This window comes from Equus przewalskii, chromosome 6, assembly GCF_037783145.1.
Source record: "Equus przewalskii isolate Varuska chromosome 6, EquPr2, whole genome shotgun sequence".
Lineage (NCBI taxonomy): Eukaryota > Metazoa > Chordata > Mammalia > Perissodactyla > Equidae > Equus > Equus przewalskii.
In genome coordinates, this window is record NC_091836.1 from 52,666,898 (window position 1) to 52,679,650 (window position 12,753).

The window sequence follows — 12,753 nt, forward strand, 5'->3', positions numbered from 1 at the left end:
TGCTCAAGGAAGATGAGCCCTGAGCTAACATCTGTACCAATCTTCTCCTACTTTGTATGTGGGTTGCTGCCAGAACATGGCTGATGAGTGGGGTAGGTCCATGACTGGGATCTGAGTCCATGTACCTGGGCTCAAAGTGGACTGCACTGAACTTAACCACTACACCATGGGTCTGACCCCTCTTTGACTTTTATTGTATCAAAAGGAAAACATTTTCTCCTCATTGTGAAAATGCTCTGCTCTCTCTCATTTAAAAAATTCAATCTATGTATTGTGTTTATGTTAGAACTAAAATTAAGATTTAAGTAATTAAGAAGGAATTGAATCCAGCAAAAGGCTGGTTTACTGATATGGAAGACAGTTCAAGAGCAAATTTCCCAACAAAACCACAGGGAGAAAAACATTGGAAAATTCAGCATAGAATTACAAGACACGTGTGATCAAAAGGGGAGTAGACAGAATGTGGGCAGGAATTGATATCAGAAATGAAAATGCACAAGCCTGTTCCAAGACGGTGAAAGACATCAACCCACAGATTCAATTAATTCAACATTCTTTAAGCAGAGTGAATACACAGGAACTATTAAGGAGCTATAATATAGTCCGGAAACCAAAATTAATGTAAAGGATTTTAGAAACTATAGAGGCCAAATAAGCAAGGAAAAGGATAATTGGTGATTTCTAACCATAGAAAAAATAAGATAGACATCACCAGAGCACCATTTTTAAAACGCTAAAATAAATCTCATGTCAAAACAGAATTCTGTATCCAGCAGCAACAGTGCACCAAATAATGATGTCTTAGGAAAACTTAGAGTGAAACTTTTCACTGTTAGCAGCCTTGAATTAGACAAAATACTAGAGTGAGTTACTAAGTCCAAAGGAAAATAATCCCAGATTGAGAACCAGGAATGCAGGAAGCAATAAAAGGAAAGTAAAGGATAATCTATAAATAAATACACATGAATTTTGTTTTATGATGCCATTGTAGAAACCTCTCATGGAGATTAAAATACACGTAGAACTAAAATGCATGACAACAGTAATGCAAAAGTGAGGAAGGTTCAAAATAAAACTGAAATTGTTTACGGTATTAGAATTGGTGGGAGGCGGTAAAAGTAACTATTTGTATTAATTATATTAAGGATCCATGATTTAACCATTAGTGCAATTAAACCAAGATTTCTATATGATTGCAATTAAGCAGTTTATAGAGGAAATAATGGAATAATAAATGGATTAAATCAAAGCCAGTGAAGTAAAGAGAGTAAAGGAACATTCATTATTTAGATCAAAGGGAAAGGAAAGACTAAATTGCTTAGAATCATCTCAAATTTACTGGTAATTAGGTGAAATGTAAATGCACAAAATATTAATTTCTTTTTAATGGCTGTGTGATATGTTCTAGAGATGTATTAATAAACTTTGGACATTCTTTTATTGACGATCATTTAAACAGTCTCCAATTGTTTCCTATAAAAATGTAAGTTGTATGTACATCTTTGTACATAGAAACTTCTATTCCTGTTTTTATAGAAGGTATCCATAGTGGGAGAAAAAGGAAACATCAAAATACTGATAGAAACTGCAAATACCACCTCCCCACACACAATTGTATTAAAATTTTTCCATTTATGAACGGTATCTGACAGTGTCAATAACCTGACATTTTTGTGTTTCGGTATAAAGATTTAGGCATTTCTCAAATCCCGTTGAGAAGAGACAGGATGTCTCCTCTGGATTATCCCCTGATTGGGTTATCCAATCTCTTCCTTGATAAAAGGGGAATCAGAGGCAGAAGTCACTGCCTTCTCCAGCAAGCCACAGGCTGTCTGCACATCAGGAGTGGGGTCAGCAGGACGAGTCTGCAGCCCTCGAGACACCTGCATCCACCTGGTTGCCCAGCCAGCCTATTCAGGTGAGTGTGGAATCCACGCGGACGGCAAGAGTGTCCATGTGTATACTCTGTTCTTCTGTGGAAGCTCTTTAAGTGAGCAGACAAAAGCTCTTTAAAATAAGAAGATATCTTATTGAAAGTTATTTCTAGGTGTTAATGTTCGTTAAGTCACGTTCAGGGCACCCTACTTTTTTGTATAGGGAGTTTTCCTGGGATAATAGGCCAGACGTTTGTTTTGTTTTGTCTTTAAACAGCATCACTAGGAAATGGAAGTAGTATTAAGCCCTGCACTGTTTCAATTGTTCACCTTTCCAGAAAATTGTTAAACCACAATGTGCTCGGTCTTTTTTTTAAATAAAATCAGTTCTGTACTCCAACATCAGGTCATCAGTGAGTCCTTCCCTAATCTCGTCCTCATCAGTGCTTTTAGTGAATTTCTTTCTCCCTTCTTCCCTCCTTGTCTCTCTTCCTCCATCCCTCCCTCTTGCTCTCTCTCTCTCTGTGTCAGCCTTACTGTTTACCAGGACCTAGTTATACCTAACACTATATTAGACACTCATTACTATGTTTATTAACTCTTTCCTCTCACCGAGATTAAAATAAACAGGGGCGGGGATATTGTTAAGTTAAATTCTGGATCATGGGTTTTAGTGCATAACTCGGCAGATAATAGGTGCTCTATAAATGGAAGGGTCAAATAATTTTCCCTCCAAACTGGGACATGTCAGGGAATGCAGTGGCGTTAATAATTACAGCAGGACAACAGGAATGAAGTGAGATTTATGGTTTTACTTTAAAAAAATATCTTCTGAAGACAGAAATGAGGGGCTTAAAAGGAAAGGTGTACTGATTAGGTTTACATTTTTAACAGATTTTTGGGAGTAGAGTCTTATAATGGATTACACAGAGAAGGGATTTGCTATCTTACTGATAATTTTTTGCAATACACCACAAAAGAGATTACGTCATTCTTCAATTCTAATTGAGTGAATTTGTTTGAAAAACTTAGAAAGTAATTTTTGAGTTTGAATAATTTCTTTCAATAGATATATCTGCACCTTCTAAGGCCAAAGCAAGAAGTGAATACAGCAGTGCAAAATATTAACGTCGACACTAGTCTTCACTTCATGGAGTATCCAATTTAGTGAGGAAAACAGTACGAAAGAAACAGATAATAATACACATACAATTAAAAATATTAACACAGAGAACATGTAATATTATTTTGATTGCTGGATCAGGGAAGGGCACTCTGTGGAGATGGTATTTTGTAGGAAATCTGAAAGGTGCTCAAGAATTATTCAAAAGTTGAGAATCTGTAGGTGGATTCAGGAGGGTGGAGGGATTGCTCACTGATACATGAGTGTGGGATGGCAGGGTGTCCAGAATGACACTCAGGGGTAGACAGGAAATTAGTACCAAGAAGTAAGTTTAGGGGACCTTGACAGAGGGGTGAATTATTTGGAGAACTGGTTGGTTCAACTTGGCACCTGCTCAATGTGAGTTGAGATTTGTCACTGGTGTAGGGAGTGGGCAGATGAGTATTTGGGTCTCAGGGTTGAAGTAGGGTCTATGCTAATTCTATGGGCATTTCTAGTTCACTAATGGTACGTGAAGCCAGGAAAATGGACGGGAAGAGGGTGTGAATGTGGAATAAATGTGAGAGCAGGAGTGACTTCTAAGGAGCATCAATTGTTGTGTTAGGTCAGATGGTGGAGCTGAGATTAACAAGGAGAGTTGGAAGAGAGAAGGAAGAGAGTCAGGGAGGAAAGATGGTTGTTTACTGGGGATGGGTCTGAGTTACTTATTTATGAACAGGAGAATATCAGAGTGAAGATGGGACTTGGGTGTGGAAGTGGAGTGGAGCATGTAAGGGCTGAGAGGTGTGTGATTTCACTGGAGATGAGGCACTAAAGGAGCCGTGAAAACTAGGTGACCGTGTGCCTACGGCAGAGCACAAAGAGACGCTGAAAACCTGAAATTTGGGGATACAAAGATGCCTGTGATCTCTGTATGCAAATGACAGTGGGTGGGGGGTACCAACATGTATGTAGTTGACAGTGACAGGGTGGGAAGAGGGAACATCCTCAGAGGAGGGTGGTGGAGGGAAATGTCTGGAGTCGGCACTGGGTAATGACCTGAGCTTTCTGTCCTTGACTCCTATCAGCTCGATGTCCCCAAATCTAGTTCTCCATGTGTGATGCCTGTGCCAGCAGCAGCAGCAGCATCTGGGACCACTTAGAAGTGCAAATTCTTGGCCCCACCTGCACCCTAGTTGAGTTGAAGTCCAGAAATCTGAGTTTTAACAACCATCCAGATGATTACGATGCAGAGAGTAACATGAGACACATTTCTCCAGGAAGAGAAGAGGGTGGAAGATCCAAATGAGCTGAGAACATTCTGCCTGGCTGGCAGTCTGCATCCCTCATTTTATTCAAGGTTCACATTTCATTTTGTTTTCAAAGGGGAAGCTCAAAAGAAATACGATGGCCCAGGTTTCAGAGAAGAAAGGACAAGTCCATTTAGCCAACTCCCAAGGGCGGACTGGTTGGGAAAGGTCTGCCCTTCCTATAAGACTCACCAGCTGCATTTCCAGAGGCCAGTCACAATGATAACTTCCCATCCTGGCAATGAGGTCAGGTACAGTCAACGGCAGGAGACCTGGCAGAAGCCCCAGCGAGTCTGTGCATCCAGGAGACTGCAGCATCTCCAGGCCGGCAGCACTGAAGGAGAACTTTTAAGTCTTCAATATCACAAATACCTTAAAAATAAGTGCACCTCATAATCCAGGTGAATCCCTGGGCGACAATGATGCTGGGTCTCTGCACACCAGCCCCGAGCCCACTGCTGCACGGTCTTCAGATTGGGCAGAGATGATCCCAGGAGCAGGTCTCTGTCTCCCACAGTCGGTTTGTACACAGCCAGTAACTTAGGGAGATATCCGCAGACAGAGTTAGGAAGTTAAAAAGCCAAGGGAGGGACTGGCTGAGGCCCTGAGGGCAGACAGGCTTGCCAGGGAGGCAGAGAGGGAGGAGCCAAGAAGGATGTTCTGAGAACTGAATGGAAAGAGAAGCTTGTGCTGAAGAAGCCAAGAGGTGTAGCCCTGGGCAAGTGGCTCCCGTGAGCAGCCCTCAGTTTCACTCACCTCTTTTAATGTCAATCCTGCTCTGGACTGTGACACTTTGTCATATTAAAATTGTACTTTATTAATTCTTTTGAAAGACAAAAATGTGAATTGTAGATGGTCTGGTGGGTAAGAGATCGGGTTTTGTGTGACAAGAAAGAAGATCTTTACTTGTCCTTGTACTCCACACTTTCTGTTTACCATGATTTTTATTTACTTTTATATTAAATTCGACAGAGGTAATTTAACTTGAGGGATCACTTAGTGTTTTTAGTTATAATATTTTCTTCTAATATTTATGCTCAAGAAAAGATGATACCAACTGTAAAGAGCTTTTTTTAACATTGAATGAATTTGACTCCATAAAAATCTTATTTGATTAAACTTGCTTTTATATCTCATTCTAAAATGTCGCATCCTTTTCTTCCATATTTTTGCCAAATGCTAATTCAGACATAAGACATTTTTATATACCTTAATTAGCGCTTAGGCTACCTGTTACAGCCTTATCTGTTACCTAAAATTACCTGGGTGGTTTTTTAAATAGTTAACTTTAGGATATTAAGAAGGAAAGTGTCCTTTGAGAACATTTTGCACTGAGAGAACCTTGGCAGCAGGCTCATTGCCTTCACCCTGACACTAGGTTCTAAGTCAATGAAACTTGTCCTCCTACTTGTAACAGCTAGATCTTAAGTTAGCATGAGGGAAGCCATGTTAGGGAAAGGAAGCTATATTGTAACTATGGCCCTGACTCACTCGTCTCTGTAAATGTGTTCTAGCCCACACATAGCCTAGACGATTAAGCACCTCTCGCCTTTGCGGTATACATGACCTGCTAGTTCCATGACACTTGCTTACATGTGTCTCCCAGCTGTGATAAGACAACTCTGTTCTCTCAGTTCCCCAGGAACATGACGATCTCCAGAAAGAAAAACTCTGCCTTGGTACCCATCAGAAATGACAGAAGAAAGAGATATCAAGGCGCCTTCAAGTCCATCACACCAGACGGTTGACATTACTAAACCCCCCTCTCTTGCCCATTTCTCCTATATAACTGCCTCGAGATTCTGTATGATTTTAAGATGCTTCTTCAGGACACTAGTCTCCCATCTTCCAATTATGCTAGCTAATCGTCTAAATTTTCCTTCTCAACCACTGGCTTGTCTGTAGTTGATTGGCACCAGATCGCAGCGAGCAGAATGAGCCCCTTTTTGCTTGATTATAAGCTCACAGTGTAGGGCACATCGTAATTATTCAATTAACATGTTATGAACAATATTTGGTGGAAAAGGTGTCAAGATACAGATGTGAGATGGGGGGACTCTTTCCCTAGCTCAGGAAGGAAAAGGACTTGAGGTGGTTTTGGAAGGATCTGGCATTTTCTGGACTTCCTTGAAAAATTAAGACAGAGCAGTTTTAGCAGTGGTGAGGAAAGAAGCCTGATTCTAGAGTGTCAAAGAGGGATTGAGAATCAGAAGGGCAGAGAGTGAGTGGAAGTGGGCAACTGTGCCTTGTGCCTCTTGACAGTGGCCTCCTGATTTAACATAATGACCGCTCCCTCCCAGGGCCAAGGCTTTGCTGTGGGGCTGGCTCCACCCTAGGACTGGGGTGTTCTAACGCCTCAGTGTCAGCTAATCCGCATATTCCAAACCCCGAGTCCTGGCACAGGGAGTGTCGAATGGCCCTCTCTGGTCCAACAGGATCCAGGCACAGGACCCTTTATGGAACCAGAGGAGGAGCCAGGGGCACACAGGGTTCTTACCTGCCAGACCTGGAGTTCTGGGAAGCGGAGCTGAGTGAGGTCACAGGGCAGGAGCAGCTGACAGGATTTGAGGCCACCTGGGAAGAAAGCGTGGTAGGAGTGGGCGTGAGGGATGGTCAGGACAAGACCTGCCCCCTCACTTGTATCCTGCCTGTATCTGTGCCTGGACATAATCTACTCCTCAAGTCTCGTTAACATGAGCTGATTTCTTCCCTCATTGAATCTTTTCTTTCTTCTTATATTCTGGTATATTACCTTAAGTTAATTTTAGTCGGGTTTTCTCTCCCATATATTTAAATTATTTCTGACTGATTCCTAGATGTAGATTATGATTTCGGTGAGTTACCTTGAAAAACGAAGACTTAACATGTGACAACTGAGGACCTGAGAAATTTAAATGATGGCATCTGGCATGGCCAACGCTCTTCAGGACATCCATCTCATAAGCCACGTGATAATTACAATTTTGAAGACAAGGTACTATTAAGTTTTGATGGTTTAAGCAAGAACAAAGGGGGAGCCCTCCAATTGACTCAGTTTACCAACAGCAGAGATCCCCCCTTACCTCCTACAGCTCCTGGCGGTTCCTGCCTCCTTGGTTTGTGGCAGCAGATCTACAACCTCTGCCCCGTCTTTCAAACGATCTTCTCCCCTCCATGTCTCTGTGTCCTCTCCTCTTCTTATAAGGACACCAGTCATTCAGCTCAGGCCCTACCCGATATCCAGGATGAGCTCATCATCCTCAGGTCTTTAATCACATCTGCAAAGACTCTGTTTCCAAATAAGATCACAGTCCGACGTTCAGGGTGGACAGGGACTTTTGGCAGACATTTGGCAACCCACTACCTCCTCTGCCCTCAAGCTGGGGATGGGAGAAATCCACGCAGGAAGTGACCTTCTTGTGCCAGGTGCGACCTGAAGGGCTGATGTCAGCAGCAGCCATACAAAGTACACAGACAGTCTTCATGGCTCAGGCAGACCTGAATGATAATAATATTGGAGGAGTCATCTTCCTCAAAAGTACTTGATTCAAAGTAATAAAGTTAAAAATCATAATACAATTTTTTTGAAATTGTGATGTTGATTTTTTTTTTAAGATTGGCCCTAAGCTAACATCTGGTGCCAATCTTTTTTGTTTTTCCTTCTCCCCAAAGCTCCTCAGCACATAGTTGTATATTCTAACTGTAGGTCCTTCCAGTTCTGCTATGCGTGACACTGCCTCAGCACGGCTTGATAAGCAGTGCTAGGTCCATGCCCAGGATTTGAACCAGTGAAACCCTGAGCCTCTGAAGCAGAGCGCGTGAAGTTAACCACTCAGCCATGGGGCCAGCCCCCTTATGTTGATTCTTAAATTCATATGGAAGAGAAATTTTACAAAGTGAAAGAAAAAATTTTTTCTTTCTTTTCTTCTTTTTTTTTGCTTAGGAAGATTAGCCCTGAGCTAACATCTTTTGCCAATCTTCCTTTTGTTTTTTGCTTGAGAAAGTTTAGCCCTGAGCTGCTATCTGTGCCAATCTTCCTCCACTTTATAAGTGGGTCATCACCTCAGCATGGCTGACAAGTGGTATAGGTCCACACCCAGGATCCGAACCCATGAACTGGGACTGCCAAAACAGAGCTGGCTGAACTTAACCACTATGCTACAGGGCCACTGCTGAAAGAAGAATTTTTGAAAACCACCCACCAACAAAATGAACATGAAGGAGAACAGGACAAGGGTAACATATCAAAACATTTCCCCAGTCCTATTAACAACAATGGCAGACTAACGTGCTCACAGAATCAGTCTATCCACTGAAGCAACCATTCAGCTGGACAAACTGACAGAATCAACTGTTCCAGAACTCTGGAATACAACAAAAACTTACATCAACCAGAGGAGTGATGAATGAAGGAAGAGGTGGCTGAATTTGGGTAAAACATTGCAGCATTTTTGGTTAATGCAGACACACTACCGTTCCCTGGTTCAGTGGAGGATGTGAAGATGGAGCCCAGATTCCTTGAATGGCTCCCTGGTGCCAGGGGACAGACATCAACCTGGTTCTCAAAATAGGGTGATTGTGACTGGATGGCAGTGACCTGTCTGTCGGGTCCCTGAGGGACCGGAGCAGAAGCAGACAGGTATTTCTTCCCCTCAGGCTGAAAAGATTTTCCAAGTGGTAGCACGACCTGATGAAAGATTTAAAGGTCTATGCTACTGGGAGACACCTGGGCAAGTGATGATGGCCGGGGCAAGCCACAGATGGACCCAAAAATCTGGAAAGGAGGCCCCTGAGGAGGAAGTTTTCTGGGGAATAAAGGCTTAGAAGGGCCACTGCATGTCCCAGGGAGCCAGAGTGCAATGTGGATGCCCAGAGCCGGATGTGCGTTCAGAAAACACCTGAGCAGACCCTGGGTTTGCACCTCTGGCAGATTTGTGGGCTCCATGCAAGTAGGTGGTGAACTGTAAGGAAGAGACGCAGGGGGCCCAGCTACGAAGACTGGGAGAGTTGGGATTTTTTTGTTTTTCAACTGTGTTCTTTTGGATCCTTGCATTTAAAGAAATCTCTGAGATAACCAAAAGGAGACTTCAGTGACCACTCACATCAAGAAATACAGTCTTTGTAAAAATAGTCTGAAAATTCACTAAACAAAAGGAGGATTACACCTCATCAAAAGTAGCAACAGCAAAACCTGGGGAGGGGGAGAATCTGATCTTCACAATGACCACACTGTAATACGCCAAATGTCGAGTTTTCAACAAAATTACAGGCAATATGAAGCTACAGGAAAGCACAGTCCATTCATATGAAATAAAATGAAAATCGACATATGTCCCTGAGGAAGCCCAGCCATTGGACTTAGGAGACCAAGACTTTAAAACAACTGTCTTATATATGCTCCAAGGGCTGCCTGAAAGCTGTGATAAAGAACTAAAGAAAATCAAGAGAATGACATCTCAGTTCACAGAGAATATCAATAGAGAGAAATTGTAGAAAGAACGAAATAGAAATAATCGAGGATTACAGCTGCATTTCCGTCTCCCTTCTCTAGCCTTAAGAAACCACTAACCTACTTCCTGTCTGTACAGATTTGCCTAAATTTGGCATTTCATATAAACGGAATCATATATGCTGTCTTCTTTGACCAGCTTCTTTCACTTAGCAATAGGTTTTCAAGGTTCCTCCATGTTGTAGCACGTGTCCTTCACATCTGTTAGGGCCCAATAAGGTAGTGTATGGATATACGGATCACATTTTGTTTACCCATTCATTAGCTGATGGCCATCTGAGTTCCACTGGTCCACCTTTTGTGGGTCCCACTTGCACCTTCAGTGGCCTTGGACCAATGTCTCCCATCACCCTTCTTGTTCTCTGCCATCCAGTCAGCTCAGACCTGCTTAGACACCAGGTCTTTTCAACGTAAACACTCGTCGAGTCCTTAGGAAGGGTCATAAAACCAGAGATTGGGATGGGTAGAGGCCACCCCACTGAAGACTGCGAAGGCCAACACATGCTTTCTAGGTGCAGCAACTTTAATAGAAACTATTAGAGCAGAAATTCCCAAAGTTGCTGGCATGTTGGGTCTCCAGCGGTTCCTCTTAACTTTAAGTACAGGGTCTCCTAGGAGACATCTGCCGTCGTTTTTGGTTTCTCACCTACTGAACTCCTATCTAGTCTGAGGGCTTCCCCCACTTTATGATCCTGGGAGGAGAAAACACCAGCTTCCCAATCTAAAAGCAGAAAATGCCAGATACTTCCATTTGCAGCCTCCCCTCTGCAGCCAGGATACAGTTCCATGAATCCAGCACTCAGGTAGACCCTGACCTCAGAGGCAGGAGCATCGCTCTAATGATAACGGATTTGGACAACGGCTAACAGAGGCAGCTTCAGTGGACCCCCAAGCCCAGGTCCCCGTCCTCCCAGAGGCTCGGATTGTAACAAACCTTCTGTTGCACACAATTAAAACCATGAATAAGAGAACCCGGCGTTGGTGTTGGAAGTGGGCAGAGGGTCAGGAGGGGCCCACAGTTTGCATTCCAGCCTCAGTCTTGGATGATGTGGGGGCCTCTTCCCAGACCCCCCGGTCAGCCGGCGCGGTCACTGCACCCCAGCGGCCTTCCTCATGTGTTGGGTAGGTGGGCTCAGCGCAAGTCAGAGGCTGCACCCCCAGGGGTCAGTCTCCGCTGGGGACATCAGCGCCAAACTCAACGGGGCCATCAAGTCCGGAGGATCCAGCCGTGGGGACACGCGCGTCCTCGTCGTGGGCGGAGGACACGCCGTTGTCCGGCCAGACCGCCCCGCACCGTGGGCAGCGGCGGGGCCGGAGGAGCGGGGAGGAGGGTAGCGGGGGACCGGCGACCACGACCCTCTTCGAGGGGCGCTCGGGGCAGCTCGGGCGCCTGGAAGGCTCCGGGCTCGCCCTCCACGGCTCCTTCCAGCCCAGCCGCCTTCATTTTCCGCCGTCCCCGCCTCGGCATCCCTGTGCGGTGCCGCTAACCTCCGCGCTCTCTACCGCTCAACGGCCTCTCCGTTCTTCCCAACGGAACCTCGGCTCGGCTCTCTCCGCCACTTCTCGCAGCTTTTCGGCTTCGCTCGGCTCTCCCCGCCAGGCCTCGGGTCCTTCCGCCAGGCCTCCGCTCTTTCTTCGCACCTTCGGCTCTTTCCGTTCATCTTCGTCTCTTTCCGCCTAACCTCGGCTCTCCCCGCCTCCCCGCGCCGCTCTTCGGCTCAGTGGTTGCCTGAACCAGCTCTCTCCGCCTGGCCTTGGCTTTCTCTGATTTCGCTGCGAAACTTCGGCTCTTTCGTCTCTCCTCGCTTCGCCCTGGGCTCCGCGCGGCTCTCTCTGTCTCGCCAGGTCTTTGTGTCCGCGGGCAGAGGTGGTTCAAACTTACCTCCTCCTCACTGTGGTACCTGAGTTCCACTTTCTCCCACCCTGATATCCTGATATCCCATCAACATATTAAACAAACAAAAACTGTTCCTAATCTGATAAAAAAAAAAAGGACTGTTTTCCTTCGGATGTTTGTTTTGATGGGAGAATTTGGGAATCATCTCTTATATTAAGAGCATTCTGTATTGTCTGTGAACTAGTCTTTGCATCTGTCCATCTCTCCAGTGGATTCTTAGTTTTTCTTTTTCTGGCTGGTAGGAGTTCTTTAATATTAACAAATTAGCTTTTTTGGTCAGTTGCCAATGTTTTCCTCTTTTCTTTTTCATCTTTGCCTCTAGACGTTGCTGCCATGCAGATGTTTTAAATGAAATCAAATCTGTTAATTTTGTTACCTCTTGTGTTCTGCTTTAAAAAAGACCGGCTCTCCTTTGAGATTATGTATAAAATATTTTCCTTTGGTTTTTTCTGGGACATTTATAACTTCAATGTTTACATTTAAATCTATGATAATCCCTATTCCACAGACCAACTGGTGGTTCCAACAGGATTTTTTTTTGTTTACGATCTCTTTTTTCTTTACTGACTTAGCACATAACCCGTACCCACTTTATTATGAAAAATGTTCAAGCATGGAGATAATTTGAAAGATTTTTACAGTGAACACTCATGTTAAGGACTGAATTCTGTCCCCTCACCATTCATGTGTTGAAGCCCAAATCCCTAATACCTCATTATGTGACTGTATTTGAAGGTTGGGACTTTAAGTAATTAAGGTAAAATGCAGCCATTGGAGGACCCTAACCCAGTGTGACAAGTGTCCTTATAAGAGGAGATTAGGACGTACAGACCGAGAGATGACAGGGGCACGCATGCACAGAGGGAAGATTATGTGAAGAGGCAGCAAGAGGGTCGTCATCTACAATCCAAGGAGAGAAGACTCAGGAGAAACCAGTCCTGCCAGCACCTTGATCTTGGACTTCCAGCGTCCAGAATTGTGAGAAACAAGTTTCTGCTGTTTAAACACCATCTGTGGTACTTTACTGTGGCAGCCCCAATGAACTAATACAGTCCGCCACCTAGATTCCATCACTAACATTT

At 44.2% G+C, this 12,753-nt stretch overlaps 1 protein-coding gene and 1 long non-coding RNA gene across 11 annotated transcripts in view; one reads left to right on the top strand and one right to left on the bottom strand.

Annotated features, from left to right (window-relative positions):
• LOC139083925 (ral guanine nucleotide dissociation stimulator-like) overlaps window positions 1-7,263 on the top strand; it is a 23,885-nt gene extending 16,622 nt beyond the window's left edge. For 3 of the 7 annotated variants that reach the window (XM_070623759.1, XM_070623784.1, XM_070623785.1), the window contains 2 exons: window positions 1,784-1,918; window positions 2,152-2,274. The gene's annotated coding sequence lies outside the window, so the exon portion shown is untranslated. Of the gene's footprint in view, window positions 1-1,783; window positions 1,919-2,151; window positions 2,275-4,064; window positions 5,423-5,920 lie in introns of those variants that run through there. The other 4 variants (XM_070623775.1, XM_070623778.1, XM_070623792.1 and 1 more) reach the window with 2 other exon arrangements.
• The window catches only part of LOC139083926 (uncharacterized), a 23,596-nt gene extending 12,128 nt beyond the window's left edge, over window positions 1-11,468 (bottom strand). For 2 of the 4 annotated variants that reach the window (XR_011541086.1, XR_011541083.1), the window contains exons 1-3: window positions 10,709-11,306; window positions 7,349-7,763; window positions 6,784-6,860 (exon numbers count right to left, since the gene is read on the bottom strand). This is a non-coding gene — a long non-coding RNA (uncharacterized lncRNA). Of the gene's footprint in view, window positions 1-6,783; window positions 6,861-7,348; window positions 7,764-9,834; window positions 9,976-10,028 lie in introns of all 4 variants that reach the window. The other 2 variants (XR_011541085.1, XR_011541084.1) reach the window with 2 other exon arrangements.
• Window positions 11,469-12,753: the final 1,285 nt, after the last annotated feature.